The sequence below is a fragment of the Stenella coeruleoalba genome (genome assembly GCF_951394435.1).
Source record: "Stenella coeruleoalba genome assembly, chromosome: 9".
Taxonomy (NCBI): domain Eukaryota; kingdom Metazoa; phylum Chordata; class Mammalia; order Artiodactyla; family Delphinidae; genus Stenella; species Stenella coeruleoalba.
The window spans coordinates 14,141,600-14,161,514 of record NC_137155.1 but is presented as its reverse complement, the minus strand read 5'-3'; the positions used below and the strand labels follow the sequence as shown (position 1 = coordinate 14,161,514).

The window sequence follows — 19,915 nt, the reverse complement described above, 5'->3', positions numbered from 1 at the left end:
GGCATTAAGACCTACCGTGGCTGAGAGTTTAACCTCTGGAACCCTGCTACTTTTGTGATTGAGTCCTGGGCCTCGTGCTTAGATTTCCCTGCAGCTGCAACTGCAGATACTTTTCAGAGCCTCTTAGCAGTCTCCCAAGAGGTGCTCTATTCATGCTGGCCTTTCAACTGCCAGTTAGTTGCTTTTAGCCTTTCCTTATCTTTTTCTAGAGTGTCAGTGAGTTTTGCACTAGGCATCTAACTCCATAATCTTTTTAGTTACTGATTCCTACATACTTGTCTTTTTTAAAATTTCAGTTTATTGTGATAAGAATACTTCACATGAGATCTACCACTGAACGAATTTTTCAGTGTGCAGTACATTATTGTGGACTGTGTAATGTTGTACAGCAGATCTCTAGAACTGACTCTTCTTGCTTAACTGAAACTTTGTACCCGTTGATTAGTAACTTCCCGTTTCCCACCCACCCGTGCCCCCTAACGCCTGGCAACCACCATTTCACTCTTCGATTCTATGAATTCTAGATACTTCATGTAAGCAGAATCATGCAGATTTATCTTTCTGTAACTGACTTGTTTCCCTTAGCATAATATCCTCAAGGTTTATCTATGTCATGCATACTGCAGAATTTTCTTATTTTTGTAAGGCTGACTAGCATTCCGTTCTATGTATATACCACATTTTATTTATCCATTTCTATATTGATGGACATTTAGGGTGTTTCCACATCTCAGCTATTGTGAATAGTGCTGCAGTGAACATGGGAGTGCTTATATGTCTTTGAGATCCTGATTTCAATTATTTTGGATAAATACCCAGAAGTGAGATTCCTGGATCATATGGTGGTTCTAGCTTTAATTTTTTGAGGATCGTACGCCAACAGTGCACAGGAGTTCCCTTTTCTCCACATGCTTGCCAACAGTTGTTGTCTTTTGGTCTTTCATGATAGCTGTCATGACAGGTGTGAGGTGATATTATGGTTTTCATTTGCATTTCCCAATGATTAGTGACGTTAAACATTTTTTCATATGTATGTTGATCATTTATATGTCTTCTTTGGAGAAATGCCTCTTTAAGTCTTTAGTTCATTTTTTATTCAGGTTATTAGTTTTTTGGCTGTTGAGTTGTAGGGGTTCATTATATACTTTGGAGATTTATCCCTTAACAGATGTACGGTTTGCAAATATTTTCTCCCATCCCCTAGCTTGCCTTTGACTCTGTTGATTGTTTTCTTTGCTGTGCAGAAGGTTGTTTAGTTTGATGTAGTCCTACTTGTTTATTTTTGTTTGTGTTGCCTGTGCTTTTGGTGTCATATCTGTGAAATCATTGCCAAGATCAATATCAAGAATTTTTTCCCTATATTTTCTGCTAGGATTTTTATAGGTTCAGGTCTTATGTTTAACTTATTAATCCATTTGAGTTGATTTTTGTGTGAGATATAAGAGTCCAATCTCTTTCTTTTGCATATGGCTATCCAGTTTTCTCAACACCGTTTGTTGAAAGGACTATGATTTCCACACTGTGTACTCTTGGCACCCTAAGATCAGTTGAGTGTATATGCATGGATTTATTTCTGGGCTCTCTATTCTATTCTGTTGGTCAATATGTCTGTCTTAATGCCAGTACCATACTGCTTTGACTACTAGTTTTGTAATATGTTTCAAAATCAGGAAGTGTGATGCCTCTGACTTTGTTCTTCTTGCTTAGGATTGTTTTGGCTGTTTGGGGTTTTTTGTTGTTCCATATGAAACATTGTTTTTTTCTCTTTCTGTTAAAAATGTCTTTGGGGTTTTGATAAGGATTGCATTGAATCTATAGGTCATTTGGGGTGGTATGGACATTTTAATAACATTAAGCCTTTTCATCCATGAGCATAGGATGTCTTTCCATTTGTTTGTGTCTTCTTTAATTTCTTTAATCAATGTCATATAGTTTTTCGTGTACAAGTCTTTCATCTCCTTGGTTGAGTTTATTCCTAAGTATTTTATTCATTTTGGTGCTATTGTAATTGGGATTATTTTACTTATTTCCTTTTCAGATAGTTCATTGTGCATAGAAATGCAACTGATTTTTGTATGTTGAGCTTATATCATACAACTTTACTGAGTTCATTTATTAGTTCTAACAGTCTTTTTGCCAGTACCATACTATTTTTCATGTAGTCTTTTGGATTTTCTATACATAAGATCATGTCATTTGCAAACAGAGACAATTTTACTTCTTCCTTTTCAATTTGGATGTCTTTTATTTCTTTATCTTGTCTAATTACTCTGGGACTTCCAGTACTATGTTGTACAGAAGTGGTGAGAGTGGGCATTCTTGACTTGTTCCTGATTTTAGAGGAAAAGCTTTCAGTTTTTCACCATTGAGTATGATACCAGCTATGGGATCTTCCTATTTGGCCTTTCATAGGTTGAGGTACCTTCCTCCCCCATACTTTTAAAATACTGACTGATACCTTTGTCTAGTGCATTCTCTTTACATGCTAGTGCATTCATCACTACTGAAATTTTTAACAACTGTGTGTGCTCCACTTTTCACCAGTGATGAAGTCTTCAGTAGCAGCTGGGCAGAGAGTAATCTAGCTCCAAAACCCCACTTCAGTGTTCACTTTTTTGGCCATTCCTGGCAGTAACTGTCTACAGATGGAGTTCTCCAGTCAGCAGTCTCTGAGACAGAGTCTAAAGGACAGTATGTTTATTAGGAATCCATATCTATGGAAGAGAGAGGAAAGAAGCAAAGAGGACAGTCAGGCTGCAACACAGATCCAGTAATCTCAGGCAGCCCCACAAGGAGGCCCGGGATAAGATAGCCAGTCACAGTTTTCCTGTGTTAAGGCAAAATGCCTCAATCAGGCAGTAGATACGGACCACCCTCAGAGAAGCATGGCTTTGGGTGGGTTGGCTTTCTGTAGTTGAGGCATTCACTGAATTTAACAACCAAAGGCTGCCTTCTAGCACATTCCCAACAGCTGAGCCAACAAGTTTTTTCTTGACGTTTTTGAGTGGCACCTCCACGTTACCAGAGAGGATAATTATGCCCACATGTAAAACGGACCTCCAGTTATTCCCTCCTTGCCAAGAGCTTGCCATATTCTGCAGTACAGATCACTTAGACATTATGGTTTCCACGGCTCTTCAATGTCATTCTAATATCATTTTTAAATTAAGATTTTTTTTTAGTTTAGCTGTTATGTTGTTGTTTGAGCAGGAGTAATGATGTTTTATAACTTCAACAGCATAATCAGAAGTGAAACTTCTCCAACCATGAACTCTTAATTTCAGTTATATATCTTTCAGTTCTGGAATTCCTATTTGATTCTTCTCGGTAAACTCCAGTCTATGGTGAAATTCACCATCTTGTCATTTAATTTCTTTGAGCATATTAGTTACAACTATTTTAGTGTTCTTACCTGATAGCTCTAATATTTGAATTTTTCATCTAAGTGTTTTTTGCCTTTTTCTCTTCCTTTTCAGTCAAATAATTTTTTTCTTCATCTTTTCTTTCTTTTCCTGTCCCTCTCTCCTTCCTTCCTTCCTTTTTGCATACCAAGTTATTTTTGATTGAATATCAGACGTTGTATGTTATATATTATCAAGATAAGCTGAGGGGACTTCCCTGGTGGCACAGTAAGATGCCATGCTCCCAATGCAGGGTGCCCGGGTTTGATCCCCAGTCAGGAAACTAGATCCCACATGCATGCCACAACTAAGGAGCACTTGAGCTGCAGCTAAGGAGCCCACATGCCACAATGACCCAGTGCAATGAATATAAATAAATAAATATTAGAAAAAAAAGATAAACTCAGGATCTTGACGATATTTTCCTCCAAGTAAAATATATTTTTGCTTTTGGTGAGCAGTTAGAGGAATGAAGATCTCCTTAACCCTAATAGAGATTAAACTCATTCAAACCTTTTTTTATGTGAAGGCTGGGCAATTTATGATTCACTTAATTTGGAGTATCTATCCTTTTGTGATCCCAACTGAATGCTTAGGGTGTTTACCACATTACTTCCTCCTTTGTGGGCTTGTATTCCAATTTTTATACCAAACTCCGCAAGACTTCCAGAAGTTCTATTCAGCCTCTGTCTCTCTGTAAACCACAGTTTTCTCCTCAACTTCTTGGCCTTGCAGCTGCCTTTTAATCAGTAAAAGCTCCCAGCTAGCAGCCGGGAGTGAAAAATGGCGTCATATGTTTCAACTACCTCGCTTCCCCAATTTATGGACTCTTACCTTCCCCAGGTCCTCATGGGCTTGGTAGCTCTCTGATGCCTTCAAATGGTGTGTGGGGATGTGCATGTTTAGTTCTGTTCAGCTTTCCTACACATTCTCAGCAGGTTGGTCTACTGCAAGAGAGTTCATCGTTGTCAACAGCATAATTCCAAACTCTGGTTTTATCGAGTTTATGTTTTTAGTAACTCGTTTTAAAATAAAAAGCAGCATGTAGGGAATTCCCTGGAGGTCCAATGGTTAGGTCTCTGTGCTTTCACTGCCATGGGCCTGGGCTCCATCCCTGTTTCAGGGAACTAAGATTCTGGAAGCTGTGCAGCCCGGCCAGAAAACAAAAAACAACAGGTAGCATGTCTTTCTGAGTCTAGTTCATTTCACCTGGCATAATATCCTCAGGGTTCATCCATGTTGTCACAAACGGCAGGATTTCCTTCTTTGCTCTGGTCGAATAATATTTCAGTGCGTGTGTGTGTGTCACATTTTCTTTATCTATTTATTCATCAATGGACATTTAGGTTATTTCCCTATCTTGGCTATTGTGAATGATGCTGCAGTAGACATGGGAGTGCAGATCATCTCTTTAAGGTCCTGATTTTGTTTCCTTTGGATATAACCCCAAAATGGGGTTGCTGTTATAGTATGATCGTTCTATTTTTTAACTTTTTTTGAGGACTCTTCATAAGGCTTTCCATAATGGCTGTGCCAATTTACATTGCCACCCAACAATTCACATCTTTGCCAACACTTGCTATCTTTTGATTTTTTGATAATAGCCCTCCTAATAGGTATCAGGTGATACCTCTTGGTGGTTTTGATTTGCATTTTCCTGACAATTAGTGATGTTGAGTACCTTTTTATATACCTGTTGGTCATTTGTATGTCTTCTTGGGACAAAAGTTTATTCGGGTCCGTAGTCCATTTTTATTTGGGTCATTTGTTTTTGGTACGTGTATTATTTTTCTGATTTCATTGCATTGTCTGTGTTCTCTTGTAGCTCTCTGAACTTCTTGAAAACAATTTCTTTGAATTCTTTGTCAAAGATCTCATAGATTTCCATTTCTCTTGTGTCAGTTGCTGGAACTGTATTGTCTTCCTTTCACAGCATTATGTTTACCTGATTTTTTGTTTTCCTTGTAGCCTTGCATTGGTGTCTTCACATTGGAAGTAGTCACTTCTTCCAGACGTTATTGACTGGAAGGGAAAGACCTTCGCTTGTGTGTGGATGTCAGGGCCCTAGTGTTACCAAACCAGGTCTGTTTACCCAATGCATAGCAAGCCAAAGGCTGATACACTGAAGTTTACTGCCAAGAAAACGTTTATTCACAAAGCATTCACAAAGTGAAGAGACAAGAGAACAAGTCTCAGATCCATCCCCCAAAGGCGAGAGTGTTGGGGTAAGTAGGATGGTCTTAGGCGTGGGGAAAGGTGATTGGAGTTAGGGAAAAAGGCGAGACAATTGGTGTTCTGCGCAGGTGCATCTAGGTTACCTGCTTGTGCAGATTCAAGATGGAGGCGCTCAGCCTGATCTGAGGGTGGGGTTTTCTGGCCCTCGGACATCCACAGGACATGCGCAGGTCCAGTTTTAGGGTCGCTGGTCCTAACCAGCCCCCAGCCAGCTCGCACTAGGGAGCAGCTGACTCAGCGTTCCTGTAAAACAGCTGAGCTGTGTGAAGCTGAGAAGGTACGTAAGGAAAGATATTTTTCCTCTCTTTAAGAAAAAAGACAACTAAAGTGAACTTAATCAGTGAAGGCAGTTTACAAGCAAAAGGGTTTTAACAGGCCGTTCCCTTATCTGTTGTTCTATAAGACAAGTTCAAGCATTTCTATTAATTATCAGCTTCTGTTAACGGTTTCACTGGTTCAGTGAGATGCACTCTCACAGCGAGTCTGGTGCTGGGTCCAAGGTCACGTGGGGATGCCAGTTCCAGGTGCACCAAATACAGGGTGGGCGTGCGCAGTGGAGCCCATATAAGGCTCGGAGCGGTGAATCCTGGCGTCAGAGGCGCTCAGTGTTGTGGACTGTGAGAAGTTCCGTAGCCGTGGTCCAAGTTGGTGAAGATTTCGGGGATTTGCAATGGCAGAGGCTGCGGGAGTCCACAGCAGCAGTGAGGACTTTTGGGGTCCTCAGTGGTGAAAGCTACCGGCGTTCTCCTCCCCGTTTCTTCCATGGAGTGAGCTCACGTCCAAGGGATTTGCTGACTTGGGGGATGGAGTGACACAGGTAAAATTATTCCTACCCTCTTTTATGTGGCCATCTTCTGTTTTGGGGCTCCACTGGACTGCTGCAGCTTCTTACTTGTATTCCAGAGCTTTCCCAGAGCTCTTTTAGTCTGTGGATAGTTGCTAAATCACTGTTTTTGTGGGAATGTTAGTGAATGCAGGTTTGTGTGCCCGAAACATGGTGAGGCCAAACAGTACCGAAACATTGGAGTTTGGACTGAAACGTTGGAGTTTGGAGCGGAGAAAGGTTTATTGCAGGACCAAGTAAGGCGACAAGTGGTTTGTGCCCCCAAAGCCCCCATCCCTGAAGGGTTTCAGCAAAGCATTTTCTTTTTTCTTTTTTTTTTTTTGCGGTACGGAGGCCTCTCACTGTTGGGGCCTCTCCCGTTGAGCACAGGCTCCGGACGCGCAGGCTCAGCGGCCATGGCTCACGGGCCCAGCCGCTCCGCGGCATGTGGGATCTTCCCGGACCGGGGCGTGAACCCGTGTCCCCGCATCGGCAGGCGGACTTTCAACCACTGCGCCACCAGGGAAGCCCAGCAAAGCATTTTTAAAGGCAAGTTGAGGGAGGGGTCAGGTTGGTTGCTGCAGACTTCTTGGTGCAGGAATCCTTTGTCCAGAAAGGTCAGGTCAGATGTTCCTGTAAACTTAAAATAAATGTTACTCTCTGTTGTGCAGCTTTTTACCTCTATAAGAATGGAAAAGTGTTACACCCTTAAAGGTCAGAGCCTTGAGAATAGGCTATCCTGTATATTTCAGGCTCTAGGCAACATTCTTAACTCCAAGAAAACAAAGATTAACATGAAAGAAACATCTCGTATGGAGTCAGATTTCTTGGGACTCTTTAATCAATGGAAATTGCTAAAAGGCCAGATGAGAAATTCAGGCGAGGCTTTAGTGGAACTCATGCTGCAGCACAAGGGAGTGAAAACAAGTAACAGGTGCCCTTGCTCGCTCCCGGTGGGCGTGGGTGGAAGGGTGGAGGAGGGAGGGGGTGGGCTGTTTCCTCAAATGGGGTGGATGGGTGGGTCGGGCCAGAGGGGCAGCTTAGGTGGTCGGCCCGTCCCCTTGGGGCTGCTGTGTGCAGGGATCGTGCGCAGTACCCTGCTTTTGCTTCCGGCACCCTAGAAGTGGCAGTGGTTCATGGCCTTCTTGTATCTTATTGCACATAATTGCCTCCATCTGCGCATGCATGCAGTTAATTTTAGTCCCTTATAGCTGCTTTGTATTCTGTTGTTCAAGGAGATTTGTCCAGGTGCAAGGACTAAAGGGTCCCAGGTCCCAGCCTGTCTCAACATCACTCTCCGCATATGTTAATTTTGACTTACACGGATGACCACTGTATACACTGCACCGGGCACGATCACTATACTGCAGAGACCCTTCCACAGAGGCACATACACATCTTTCTCTTTTCCTTCTTTCCCTCCTTTCCTTCTTGCCTCTCTCCCACCCTCTCTTCTCTTTCTTTCTTCCCACCCAGAAAGAAGTTCTGGTATTTTTTTTTCCCACTCATTCTTTTACAGAAAGTGAAGGGAAGAAGTTAGAAAACCATACATTTTTTTAGTCAGAAAATTCTACTCTACCTGGGTTTGTTCCTTTAATGTCATTCAAATTTTTTCTGATTACATAAACAATACCTTCTCATTGCCACAAAATAAAGCAGTGTGAATATTTCATTAGCAAGGACTTATATACTGCTTACTGAGTGCCAAACTCTATTCTAGGTGCTTTAAATATTTTAATTTCTCGTTTTATTCTCGGAACAAGTCTGTGAGTTAGGCACTGAAAACCTGTTTTACCAATAAGGAAACTGAGGCACAAGGACATTACTTAAATTTCATAGTTAAAAGGCAGTGGAGGTGGACTTCAGATCCAGTCCATCTGGTTCTGGAGCCCGTCCTCTTAGCCACTCTGTTCTGAGGCCCATCCTCAGATTTGAATGACGCTGGGGTTGTTACTGACTAGCGTCTTTCGGTTCTTTAATCAATAGAAATTGATAAGAGGCCAGACGAAGAATTTAGGCAAGGCTTAATTGGGACTCATGCTGCAGCCCGAAGGAGCTAGAACAAGTAACAGGTGCCCTTGCTCACGCCCTGAGGCGGGAGCAGTGAGCTGGTCCCTTAATTGAGGTGAGAGTAGGGATGTGTGGGTGAGTTGGGCTGGAAGGTGGCTTAGGTGGTCTGCCCACCCCCTGGGTGGTGCTGTGTGCAGGCATCATGCCCAGTACTCTGCTTTTGCTCCTGGCATCTCAGAAGTGGCAGTTGGGTTTTGGCCTTTTTGAATCTTGTTGATAATTTGCCCCATCTGCCTGTGCATGCAGTTATTTTTAGTCCCTTACAGTTTCTTTTTATATTCTTTTGCTCCAGGAGATGTTTGTCCAGGTGCAAGGACTGCAGTAAAGGGTCCCAGGTCCCAGCCTGTCTCAGGGTTACTTAGAAACCACATGTCCTACAGTGACCTTTCAGTGATCATCCTTTCATGATATTTCTGTGTATATATTTATGAATATACACATATTTTTATATAAGTAAACCACACAAATACACAATACATATGTACAAAATGAAGTGGCCTTTTTTGCCATTAACTTTCACAAAAATGGAACTGTATTTTATTTATATGTATATATATCACCTCTGCATCTTGCATTCCTAGTTGAACAGCTTCAGGAGTTCCTCCAAGTCAACTAGTGTAGCTCTACCTGATTCTTTCATAACTACAAGATACGCCTTGGTCAGCTATGCCTCCACCTACATAACCATTCCCTTCTTGATGTGTATTTACTTTGGTTCCAGGAGTTTTAGTGCTACAAAGAATGCTGGAACGAGTATGAGTACATGTTTCTTTTTGCATTGCTACTTTTTATACCTGAAGATTAGCTTTCCAGGTGTTAGATTGTTGTGTTTTTTTTTTTAACAGATTGTACTAGATTGTTTTCACAAAAATTTGAACAATTCACAAGTGGATCAGCAGTGCAGGAGCAACCCCTTTTCCTGATGGTAAACGCCAACAGTAAGTGAAGCTCCTTTTTAATTTTTGTCAATATCATTTGTGTACAGTAATCCTTCATAATTTTATCTGCTTTCCCCTGACGACTAGCAAGCTTAAAGGCCTTTTATTGTTGATAACAAGCCGTTTGGAGTTGCTTTTCTGTGACCTGTCTCTTATCTCTGTCCATTTTTCTATTCCATCGTCTTTTTTTGGTGTGATTATAATTTGTTAGAGTTGTTTGTATGTAACCTATGCTTTAGCTGTTACAGATGTTTTTCTCAATCGTTTGTATGCTACAAACAATATAAATGTTTTACATTTGTTATATTTTAGCTTATAAAATGTTTTAACATTTGTAAGATCAAATATGACTGATGATTAATAGCTCATGATTTTCCTGTCGCACCAACCTCTAGCTTGCATGTATGGTCTCTTATACTTTCTTTTAAAATGTGTTGTTTTATTCTTTACCTTTAAGATTTTACTCCATCTGGAATTTATTCTTATATGAGAGATGGAAATTTATTCCTTCCCAATGCATAGCCAGTTTTGCCAGTATTATTCATTAAATTAAAACACTGTTCCCTGCTGAATTATAAAATATTTTCCTATATTAAATTCCCCAAGGCACTGAAATCTATTTTAGGGGATGCTATTCTACATAGTTCCACTTGTCTTTTCGCCTTTTCCTATGCTAACATCATACTGCTTTTATTACAGATGTTTCACGTGATTTAATATTGTATAAAGCTTTCCTTTTCAAAATTTTCTTGACTATTCTTGAACATTTATTCTTCCATATGAATTTTAAATTCATTTAATCCAAAAGAAGAAAAAAACCCCACACACCAGGGTTCTAATTTGGATTGCACTCATTTCTATATTAATGGGACAATTCACATTTTCATGATATTAAATTTCCTCATTTGGGGATGTGGTACAACTGTTTAATTCATGTTTTATTTTATGCCCTCCTGTGGACTAACCTCCATGTGCTCTCATATGAAGCCATGAAGACTTGTGAGAACTCTTTCACCTGGGTTCACCCTGAAATAGGAGGAATTCACATAATTTTTGCACCTGCCACATGATGTCCCTAATGCTGACTTTAGCTGTCTCATCCCACATTCTCTTGCCACTTTTAAGACACTTTTATCTACTCTCATCTTTCCTGGTTTCTTTTGGTATGTCTCCCTTTCTAGCACATTCTAATCCTTAGGACTCATTGGGATCTGTCCTGGGCATGGTCACCACCTTCACAGCTCCCTCTAGTGTGTGTTGCAAGACCTGCAGGTGCTCAGGCATCCAGCATTCCAGGGAAGTGAGTCAGCAGCCCCAGCGTTGTCCTCGTGAGTTGTTCCCAGTGGTCCCTGACCCAGCTCCGCAGGAAGCTTGGACAGTGGAATGGCTCTGACGCTGCAAACCTCCAGAGGGACCCCCCACTTGCACATTATTCCTGCTGTTGTCCCCCAGTGTTTTCATGGGAATTTCTTACCTGGATCTCTGGAATCTTGTTTACTGAGCCGCCATAGGACCCTTACAGCCATCATTTACTGATTCTAGGGGCTGGAGCATTTGTCCCCCAACTTTCAGACCCTAAGGCACTATTTTCTGAGTATATATCTTTTATCACTAACACAGAACTTTGGCCTCTTGTCAAGCTGCTTCAATTTTGGATCTCTCCATGACTTGGTAAGTGACTTAGATTAAACTGAGGATGTCTTTTTTCTGTGTCCTCTTTCTTTACAAAGAGGAGAATGGTCTTCTGTAGTATCATGTTTTCTGAGACACACATAGCTGATGACCCCAATGGTCCTTGAATCCAAGCAACATGGTCAGGATCAGGGACCTATGACCACGATCTCTCCATGCTCCCCGATCCCAACCTACCCCAATTTTTGCAGATAAAAAAGTTCAGTCCCACAAGGGTCCATCAGTCTCATTCTGCAGGCCAGCAAGGATTTGGTTTGTCTTCAATGTATTCAGAAGAATCTGCAGATTGTTAAGATATAGACAGATGAATATACTCACCCAAGAAGTAAGCAACCTTCAAAGGAGGCAGATTTACAGAAAACTATGGGCCCCCAGTTCTAAGTCAACAACCATCTCATTACGAGTTGATCTTAATTCTGGACCTATTGGTAGGTTTCCTCCCACCGGTATCACTTATTCATTGTATAGAGTACAGGATGCTTTTTTTCATGTCTAAATGCATCTTCTGTTGAAAAAGTTCATAACCATGGCACGACATTGATAATCTTGGAAGTACTCAGCCCATTCTGCTCTAGTTTCCTCATCTCTAAAATTAGGATAAAATTAGTACTTCTTTCCTAAAATTGAGTTGAGGGTTAGAGTAGTTAATATAAATCAAACCCTTGGAAAAGTGCCGGGATCATGGTCAGGGCCATGTAAACGTTTGTTACCCTTATCTTGGTTGTCACTGAGTTTTGCTCCCTATTCTCTCTGCTCAAAGTAGAATTCTTTACTTTGGCAGCCTCCTGACCTTGACTTTTAATCCCCCTTTGTTACCACTGCCAGGATGCCTCTTTTGTGGTCTTTCTGGGCTCCTCTGAGAATGGATAAACAGAAAAATCAGCGTGCTTGTAAAAACGTGAGAATATTCTTGTGTTCCTTATGAAGTCCTCCATATTCAGAGGAGCAGACATAATAACATTTAAAGCTTATCTCAAAGGAAGGGACTTTAACCCAAAGTTTATACAGATGAAGCCCCTATCTGCATTGTAATGTCTTTTTCTCAAATACCTCCCTGTCTCCTTGTTACCACAGTAACCCATATCCAATAATATAATTTCAGATTTTAGCAAGAGAGGAAGGCAACGGAGGCTTTTGATGTTCCTTTTCAGGAGCAACTTTCTAAATATTCTTCCTGTGGGCTCCTGGCATCTTATCCTCCAGTGCCTGCAGTGTTATGACAGTTCTAGGTGCATCAGAGTGTCCAGTATGGCACTGAAATCCACAGCTCTCTGGACATTGACCACACAACCAAAGAGGCTCAAAATAAAACAAGAATCCAAATTACTTAACTCTTATATTGAGAGTAAATTATATCCCACTGCATGCTGATCATTCATTTATTTATGATTATACACACATACTTTAAACATGTTATTTTTTAATTTATTTTATTGGAGTATAGTTGACTTACAATGTGTTAATTTCTGCTGTGCAGCAAAGTGATTCATTATACATACATATATATATATAGAGATACATTCTTTTTCATATTCTTTTCCATTATGGTTTATCATAGGATACTGAATATAGTCCCCTGTGCTATACAGTAGGACCTTGTTGTTTATCTATTCCATATATAATAGTTTGCATCTGCTAATCCCAAACTCCCAGTCCAACCCTCCCCCCACTTCCCCCTTGGCAACCACAAGTCTGTTCTCTATGTCCATAAGTCTGTTTCATAGATAAGTTCATTTGTGTCATATTTTAGTAGGATGCTTTTAATGGGGGGGGACATACTTTGCTTTTTATGAATTGGTAGCTTTTTGATGTTACAAGTAAACATAAAAGGAATTCATTTCTAAGATGATTAGATGTGCACAGAGTTCTTACTTCTAGGGAAAAAAATGAGATCCTTCATGAGTGAAAGTCAAGAAAATCTGCTTTAAGATGGCTTGGGGTACCTGAGCAAGGATAGTGGTATATTTTTTGCAAGTATATAGACTTCCCACAATGGAGTCTGATGCAAAGATGCCTCCCCTCCCCCTTGGCAACCACAAGGCCGTTCTCTGAGTCTTAACAAATATTAACAAATATTAGTGAGTGCTCACTATACTGGACACCAGTGACACACTGGAGCAATAACAAGGGTTGTTCAGTGGGGGAGACACTTAAGAGTTCAGTGGGAGTCCTAGAGATTGACTGAATAACCATGCTAATTAATAAACACAAACATTCAAATTTAGACAAATGCTCCAAGGAAAAGGAATGTATCATAGAAAGCTGACCTACACTTATGGAACATGGAAGATTTCTCTGAGGAAGAGACCTTTGACATATAAAGAATGTCTGGAGTTACCAAAGGAAAGAGAAAAAGGAAGAGCATTGCAGGCAGCTAGGTCGAGATGTGCAAAGGTTCTATGGTGGGACAGAAGTTGGCCAGTAAAAGATGTGTGAGGCATCCATGAAACAGGGATCACTGGCAGAAGACCAGATGTTTCGGGGAAGAGCCTGGGTTTGGTCTTGAACGTGAGGTGTCTGGAGTGCCTTTGTGACATGCCAGTGGATGATATAAATAGGTTGTTGGATATATGCATCTGGACCTCAAGGAAGTGTCTGAGCCTAAGATACAAATAGCTTAGAGATAGCAGTTAAAACTAATGCTCTTGGATGGAGATGCCTAGACAGAACGAGTGTACTGAAAAAAAGGCCTGGGCCTTGGCAAGCTTCAGATCTAATGGCCGAATAGAAGATGAGTCCAGAAAGTAGGCTGAGAAGAAGCAGGAAGGGAAAGCAGGAGCACGTGGCAGCATTGCAGCAAGGGGAAAGGAGTTGCAAGAATTTGCAAGTGGTTAATAGCATTCAAGAAGACTGCTGAATTGTGCCGTAAGATAAGATCTGAACAGTGTCCACTATTTGAGGACAGGGAAGTCATTGTTGCCCTTATCAGAGCTGGTTCAGAGGAGTGACTGGGGGAGGGGAGAGCATGGGACCAGAACATTCAGCCTGGAATAGATTGAGGAAGGATTGGGAATTAAGAAAGTGGAGACAGAAAATACAGGTATCTCTTTCAAGAAGTGTGATTGTGAAAGAAAAGAGTGATATATGGCACAATATGGTGATGGGTTACAACATGATTTGAGATTGAGAGAAGGTTTGGTTTGGTTTTTCCTTTTTAAGTGTGAAAAATTCATATATATAAAAATTCACATATATAAAAGAGTCTATGTGATATGTGTGTATTCAACTTCAGGTGAAGAATATTACCAGTATTTGAGAAGTCCCTGTGGTTCTTCCCCAGTCACATCCAGCTGAAGGGAAGTTATTCTTCAGAGAGAAGAGACTTAAGTACATTTAAATGGTGTTGGAAAAGGTCCAGTTTGTAAGGACTGGCCGAATATGCAGAGGGAAAAGGGATATTTGCTGGTGGGGAGTGATCATGATAGCACAAACAAACAGGGTCCAAGGCACAGGAGAAGGTGTGTGCTGCAGACGGGGCTGGCGGGGAGGGCAGACAGCTCTGATGATGGGTACAGATGTGGGTAGGTTATGTAGGTTTGGTCAGGAAGTTAAGGAGTACCTGACTGATGGCTTCACAGTTCTCAGTAAAATAGGAAATGATCTCATCTGCTAAAAAGCAAAAGGCTTCAAAGAAGGGTGGGGCATGATTTTAAATAGCCATTGTTGAGCGCAGGAGAATGAGTTGATCAGAGAAATGTAATAGTGCTGGTCTGTGTTGAGGGCGTAATTGAGGCTGATGACTGTATTTTAAAGGATATCAATGTGCTGTGTTTTTTCTCCAGGAGTATTTGGCCATTTGACTCTAGGTGCAAAACAACCCAGAATCTTATAGGCTTATAGTTTTGCTAGACAGATGAAGAAAATTCAGAGGAGTGAGGTATTAGAGAATATTAGTAAGAGCTTAGAAAGAAATCTACACTGTAATAGAAGGAAAATGAACAAGAAAGCTTCATAGGACCAAAACTTCCAATGAGGGTACACGGTAATTGGCCAGGGAGTAGGATGCTCGAATTAGTGATTTGGGAGATGAAGCAGTTTGGGATGATGATATGGTCCAAGCTGCAGCTGGGAAGGATACTTACCCTCCATGCTTGTCATTTCCTTTCATATAAAGTGGCTCTCTTGTGCTTTGATTCAACTCTGGAGGGGCTGGGAAGGAGAAGTTAAACATAGGTACCCAGCTCTTTCTCCCGTACCTCCTTTGCTACCCAGGCAGTGCACATTCTGATCTCCTCATGAAGAACCTGTACATATTCACGCTGGGTGGATGCATCTCATTCTAGGGCCCACTATCAAGAAGCTTAATCTTGGCTTCACAGCTAAGTTCCATTCTCGAATCTAGCTATTATCTGCAGTAAAGATAAATTCATTTCTATCTGTCTTACTCTTCTCTATACTACAACTGGTATAGAACTTATTGAGAAGAGAGGAGTGGGCCTATCGATTGCCCTCTTCAATCCATCCCATGAATTTGGTAGATGGTAGCTGGAGAAGAGTGGAGGAGATGGTCATTAGAGATGAAGTGGTCGAAGAGCTAAGAAACTGATTTATTAGATGGGTTGTCCCAATAGATGTTGAAGTCATCCAGGATGCAGAACTTGGAGCAGAGCTGACAATTATCAACCAGGTTTCAAAATCCTTAATACAAGGGATTGAATATGGAGCTAGCCGAGTGCCTGACAGGTCGAGAGTGATAAATTCAATGGTGTGAGTCTCCAAGGAGCCACATTTGGCTTTGTTTATTTTGAGAGCTGGTGGTGTCTAATACTGGAAATGGCAGTGGGAGCCAAGAGGAGACCATCTCCATGGCCCACAGATGGATTAAGAGTAAAATCACATGGAGCCGTAGAGAGATGGTGGCAGAGAGAAAGATGGACATCCGGGAGAGCTTACATTTTGGCACTGAAGGACAAAAGCAGAGATTCCAGGCAGGGTTGATTTGGACTTAGCAGTTCCTCTGAGTAGTCATGAGTTTAGATCCCTCAGTCTAGAATGAGAAGATGAAAGGATCCATTCCCAGCAACTGCACCCACCAGGGAAGTCCCAGCTTTATCTTTTATAAAGAAATTGAAAGAGATCTGAGAAGACTGTTATCCATCATGTGTTGTTTTGAATGGGCCTTAGATAGGGCTATCATGCCCAATAGGATGGGTTTTCCATCATAAGGGCTTCTCCCGAAGTTATAAAAGGAGCTGAGGAAGGCAAGCCACTTGGAAGTTTAGTATCTTCTAACTTTAAATGGGGAGTGAGAATGCTGCCAGGTGTGCGACAAGGGGGATGTATGCAAAGAAATAAAATTATTTTCCTAACAGATCTTATTTCCATTTATGGGCTCCCAGGCTTCTCAGCAGTACGTAACTGGATATTGATCTTCTCTCTTCCAGCTATTGTAGTCACTCCTGTTTTACTTAAAAAAAATTTTTAATTGAAGTATAGTTGCTTTACAATATTATGTAAGTTACAGGTGTACAGTACAGTGATTCATGATTTTTAAAGGTTATACTCCATTTATGGTTATTATAAAATACTGTCTGTATCCCCAGTGTTGTTTCCTTGTAGCTTATAAAATATTGACTTTATTATAAAATATTGGCTGTATTCCCCATGTGTATTCCCGTGTTGTATCCTTGTAGCTAATTTTATACTTAATAGTTTGTACATCTGTACTGCCTCTCCTCCCTTTCCTCTCCCCACTGGTAACCACTAGTTTGTTCTCTGTATCACTGAGTCTACTTCTCTTTTGTTATATTCACTAGTGTGTATTTTTTAGATTCCACATATAAGTGATATCACACAGTGTTTGTCTTTCTGTGTCTGACTTATTTTACCTAGCATAATGACTTACAAGTCCATCCATGTTACTGCAAATGGCAAAATTTTATTCTTTTTTATGGCTGAGTAGTATTCCATTGTGTGTGTGTATGTATATCTCATATCTTCTTTTTTTTTTGAATTTTAGAATTTTATTTATTTTTTTATACAGCAGGTTCTTATTAGTTATCCATTTTATACATATTAGTGTATATATGTCAACCCCAATCTCCCAATTCATCACACCACCACCCCTCCCCGCCACTTCCCCCCCTTGGTGTCCATATATTTGTTCTCTATATCTGTGTCTCTATTTCTGTCCTGCAAACCAGTTCATCTATACTGTTTTTCTAGGTTCCACATATATGCATTAATATACGGTATTTGTTTTTCTCTTTCTGACTTCACTCTGTATGGCAGTCTCTAGATCCATCCACGTCTCTACAAATGACCCAATTTCGTTCCTTTTTATGGCTAATTAATATTCTATGGTATATGTGCGAGATCTTCTTTATCCATTTGTCTGATGACAGGCATTTAGCTTGCTTCCATGACCTGGCTATTGTAAACAGTGCTGCAGTGAACATTGGGGTGCATGTATCTTTTTGAATTTTGGTTTTCTCTCAGTATATGCCCAGTAGTGGGATTGCTGGGTCATATGGTAGTTCTATTCTTAGCTTTTTAAGGAAGCTCCATACTCTTTCCACAGTGGTTGTATCAATTTTCATTCCCACCAACAGTGCAGGAGGGTTCCCTTTTCACCACACTCTTTGCAGTATTTATTGTTTCCAGGTTTTTTGATAATGGCCATTCTGACCGGCGTGAGGTGATACCTCAGTTTGATTTGCATTTCTCTGATAATTAGTGATGTTGAGCATCTTTTCATGTGCCTCGTGGCCATCTGTATGTCTTCCTTGGTGAAATGTCTATTTAGGTCTTCCACTCATTTTTTAACTGGATTGTTTGGGGGTTTTTTTGATATTGAGCTTCATGAGCTGTTTGTATATTTTGGAGATTAATCTTTTGTCTGTGTCATTTGCAAATATTTTCTCCCATTCTGAGGGTTGCCTTTTTGTCTTGTTTATTGTTTCCTTTGCTGTGCAAAAGCTTTTAAGTTTAATTAAATCCCATTTGTTTATTTTTGTTTTTATTTCCATTACTCCAGAAGGTGTGTCAAAAAAGATCTTGCTGTGATTTATGTCAAAGAGTGTCTTTCCTAAGATTTCCTCTAAGAGTTTTATAGTGTCTGGCCTTACATTTAGGTCTTGAATCCATTTTGAGTTTATTTTTGTGTATGGTGTTAGGGAGTGTTCTAATTTCATTCTTTTACATGTCGCTGTCCAGTTTTCCCAGCGCCACTTATAGAAAGGCTGTCTTTTCTCCATTGTGTGTTCTTGCCTCCTTTGTCGTAAATTAGGTGCCCATATGTGCGTGGGTATTTTATCTCTGGGCTTTGTATCCTGTACCATTGATCTATATTTCTGTTTTTGTGCCAGTACCATACTATCTTGATTACTGTAGCTTTGTGGTAGAGTTTGAAGTCAGGGAGCCTGGTTCCTCCAACTCTGTTTTTCTTTCTCAGGATTGCTTTGGTTATTCGGGGTCTTTGATTGATTGATTTCCATATATTGAGGAATCCTTGCATCCCTGGGATAAACCCCACTTGATCATGGTGTATGATCCTTTTAATGTGCTGTTGGATTCTGTTTCTAGTATTTTGTCCAGTATTTTTGCATGTATGTTCATCAGTGATATTGGTCTATAATTTTCCTTCTTGTGATACCTTTTTGTAGTTTTGGTATCAGGGTGATGATGGCTTCGTAGAATGAATTTGGGAGTGTTTCTCCTGCAATTTTTTGGAAGAATTGGAGAAAGATTGGTATTAGCTCTTCTCAAAATGTTTGATAGAATTCACCTGTGAAGATGTCTGGTCCTGGACTTTTGTTGGAAGATTTTTAATTATGGTTTCAATTTTGTTGCTTGTGATAGGTCTGTTTATATTTTCTAACTCTTCCTAGTTCAGTCTTGGAAAATTGTACCTTTCCGAGAATTTGTCCATTTCTTCGTTGTTGTCCATTTTATTGGCATATTTTGTAGCAGTCTCTTATAATCCTTTGTATTTCTGCAGTGTCATTTGTGATTTCTCCATTTTCATTTCCAATTTTTTTGATTTGTGTCCTCTCCCTTTTTTCTTGATGAGTCTGGCTAAGGGTTTATCCATTTTGTTTATATTCTCAAGGAACCAGCTTTCAGTTTTATTCATCTTTGCTATTTTCTTCATTTCTATTTCATTTATTTCTGCTCTAATATTTATGATTTCTTTCCTTCTACTGACTTTGGGTTTTCTTTGTTCTTCTTTCTCTAGTTGTTTTAAGTGTAGGGTTAGATTGTTTATTTGAGATTTTTCTTGTTTCTTGAGGCGAGATTGAATTGCTATATACTTCCCTCTGAATTGCTATATACTTCCCTCTTAGAACTGCTTTTGCTGTGTCCCATAGGTTTTGGGTTGTCAAGTTTTTGTTGTCATTTTTTCTATGTATTTTTAAATTTCTTCTTTGATTTCTTCAGTGATCTGTTGGTTATTTAGTAGCGCACTGTTTAGCCTTTACGTATTTTTGTTTTTTACAGTTTTTTTCCTGTAATTGAGTTCCAATCTCATAGCTCTGTGGTCAGAAAAGATGCTAGATACAATTTCAATATTCTTAAAATTGATTTGTGAGGCTTTTTTTGTGACCCAAGATGTGATCTCTCCTGGAGAATGTTCTGTGTGCACTTGAGAAGGAAGTGTATTCATCCACTTTTGGGTGGGCTGTTCTATAAATATCAATTAAATCTACCTGGTCTATTTTGTCATTTAAAGCTTGTGTTTCCTTATTTCTGTTTGGATGATCTATCAATTGGTGTAAGTTGGGTGTTAAAGTCCCCTACTATTATTGTGTTACTGT

At 40.2% G+C, this 19,915-nt stretch overlaps 1 protein-coding gene across 5 annotated transcripts in view; it reads left to right on the top strand.

Moving 5' to 3' along the window:
- The window catches only part of LOC307191431 (uncharacterized protein), a 172,408-nt gene that overhangs the window by 21,273 nt on the left and 131,220 nt on the right, over positions 1-19,915 (top strand). The window contains exons 1-2 of one of the 5 annotated variants that reach the window (XR_013829762.1): positions 4,799-6,453; positions 9,375-9,467. The exons of 3 other annotated variants lie outside the window; for them this stretch is intronic. The gene's annotated coding sequence lies outside the window, so the exon portion shown is untranslated. Of the gene's footprint in view, positions 1-4,798; positions 6,454-7,604; positions 8,585-9,374; positions 9,468-19,915 lie in introns of those variants that run through there. One more of the 5 variants, XR_013829763.1, reaches the window with a different exon arrangement.